The sequence below is a fragment of the Cebus imitator genome, unplaced genomic scaffold, assembly GCF_001604975.1.
Source record: "Cebus imitator isolate Cc_AM_T3 unplaced genomic scaffold, Cebus_imitator-1.0 Scaffold82, whole genome shotgun sequence".
Classification (NCBI taxonomy): domain Eukaryota; kingdom Metazoa; phylum Chordata; class Mammalia; order Primates; family Cebidae; genus Cebus; species Cebus imitator.
The window spans coordinates 4066059-4068635 of record NW_016107397.1 but is presented as its reverse complement, the minus strand read 5'-3'; the positions used below and the strand labels follow the sequence as shown (position 1 = coordinate 4068635).

Here is a 2577-nt window from a genome sequence, read left to right as displayed (position 1 = left end):
AATTGGCATGGTGGTGCATGCCTGTGATCCCAGCTACTCAGGAGGCCGAGGCAGGAGAATCGCTTGAACCCAGGAGGCAGAGGTTGAGAGGTTGTGGTGAAATGAGATCACACTACTGCATTCCAACGTGGTCAACGAGAGTGAAACTCCATCTCAAAAAAAAAAGAAAGTTCTAATGTTCTGTCAGCTAACTTGCTAGACACTGCACTCCCAACTACTTCAGCAGGGAGTATGCTCCAAGTTGCACAGCTAAGCCATTAGAAGTCTTCAGGTGATTCACTGAAAATCTATTTCCTTGGACCTTCACCTCACAGAGACCTAGTGTGTCACAGAAATTCAATGGCCACGTACAGTGGCCCATGCCTGTAACCCCAGCACTTTAGGAGGCTGCGGTGGGAGGATTACTTGAGCCCAGGAGTTCGAGGCCACAGTGAGCCATGATGAAACCACTGCACTCCAGCTGGGGCAACAGAGTGCGACTTTAATACACAAAAATTTAAAAGGAGAGAGGGAAAAAAAGGCCAATCGTGGTGGCTAACACCTGTAGCCTGTAATCCCAGCACTTTGGGAGGCCAAGGCAGGTGGATCACCTGAGGTCACTAGTTCAAGACCAGCCTGGCCAACATGGCAAAACCCCATCTCTTATAAAAATACGAAAAAATTAGCCCAGGCATGGTGGCTGGTGCCTGTGGTCCCAGCCACTCCAGAGGCTGAAGGAGACAACGCTTAAAACGGGGAGGCGGAGGTTGCAGTGAGCCAAGATAGTGCCACTGCACTCCACAGCTAGACTGTCTCAAAAATAAAAATTAATTTTTTTTAAAAAAAGAGCTTCAATAACAATCTTCTCCTTATACCGGACTGTCCATTAAACACGTATAATCAAATGATGCCCACTCTCCACAGATGTCTTTTCTGGAAAAAATAATAGGCTTAGTTCCTCTAATTAGTCCATCGGTTTCAGGCTCATCATCCTGCTATCCTCTCCTGGAGTTTACACAAGCCCTTCAGAGTGTAAACACCGATGTGGATTCAACCCCACTTCTGAAGTGAATCAAACCAGGAATCTAATACAACTGAAAACGGAGCCTGAGCCAGGTGTATCACTGGATGCACTAGGCTCCAGCGGGATTACCCCCGGAATCGGAGTCTGCACCCCCTCCCAGCCTTCTAACTCCGTACGCTTTGCAGAACTACTACGCTGATCCTTGGACCCAGCTCCCTAAAAATAAACTTCCTCTCTTCCGACGGGCGCGAATAACCGTGTTAACGTCAGATAAAAACGTCCGGGAGAAGTACCAAGTTAGGGTCACAGTCATCATCTATCAAGAGAGAGGCGCCCCTACCGCTCTGCTGAAACTTTTAAACGCTCCAGTTGGGACGCCGTTTAAGTCACAAAATCAGAACCGGAGCCCCATTCCTACCCCCCACGCAGGGTCCCGCTAGGCTTGGGCGGATCCCTGGGGAAAGGAAGTAGAGGACAGTCTGCAGGGGACGGAGGGGCACCTCCCCAAACCCTGCTCCCGGCCGGCCTGGGGACCCCGCGGGCCGCAGCGGCACAGACACCACCCCCTTCCCCGGCGACCACAGCCTCCGTCTCACCGCGAGCCCCGGGGACGCCCGGACTCACCCTGGGGGGCAGGGACGAGAAATGTGGGGGGCCGGACACGGACCAAGCCCTGTTGGACCCTGTCACAGACCCAGACACCGGGGACAGAACAAAGAACGGAAGTTCTCCCTCGTTTCGCTTCCGGGTTGGTTGGTCTTGCCACTCACCCGCGCCCCTAACGCCCACTTGTTCTGTCTAGGAAAATGGGAGGTCCTCGCCTCTCTGTGGTTTGCCGACTCAGGGCGGCTGGCAGGCGGCGAGGGCAAGGAGTCCGATCGCTGCCGCGGCACTCGGGGATCTTTAGCCGCGGGGTTGGCCGGCTGCGCCACCTGCTGGCCGCGCAGGCACGAAAACGGCCGACCACGGTCCTGGGCCATAGGACGCATGCTCCGGCACCGCGGGCCGTCGGGGCGGGCGGCGGGGGCGAGCGGAAACGTAGAGCCCGCGCTCCTCAGGCTGTCTCGCAAAGAGCAGTCGCAAACGGGCAATTCTTGACGGATTCATCAATATTAAAAAATTGACCCTTTTTCAAAACTTGCTTCCGAACAAACCGATTTTTTGTTGGTTTCTTGTAAAAATGCCCCCTTTAAATTACCCACATCTGAAGTAAACATTCCAGCCCATCAGAGTTGACTTAAGGACAAAACCCGTATACAGGTGATGAGAGCAGAGAAGAGAAAGCTACTGGCGGGGCGCAGTGGCTCACGCCTGTAATCCCAGCACTTTGGAAGGCCAAGGTGGGCGGATCACTTGAGGTCAGGAGTTCGAGACCAGCCTGGCCAACATGGCGAAACCCCATCTGTACTAAAAATACAAAACAATTAGCCGGTCGTGGGGGCGGGTCCCTGTAATCCCAGCTACTCTGCAGGCTGACACAGGAGAATTGCTTGAACCTGGGAGGTGGAGGTTGCAGTGAGCCGAGATCGCGGCCACTGCACTCCTGCCTGGGTGACAGCGTTGAGATCTGTCTC

At 54.0% G+C, this 2577-nt stretch overlaps 1 protein-coding gene across 2 annotated transcripts in view; it reads right to left on the bottom strand.

The window, feature by feature from the left end:
• Positions 1–1913, bottom strand: part of ZNF3 (zinc finger protein 3) — a 19545-nt gene extending 17632 nt beyond the window's left edge. The window contains exon 1 of one of the 2 annotated variants that reach the window (XM_017533646.2): positions 1774–1913. The gene's annotated coding sequence lies outside the window, so the exon portion shown is untranslated. The other variant, XM_017533644.2, reaches the window with a different exon arrangement.
• Between the last annotated feature and the right edge of the window lie 664 nt (positions 1914–2577).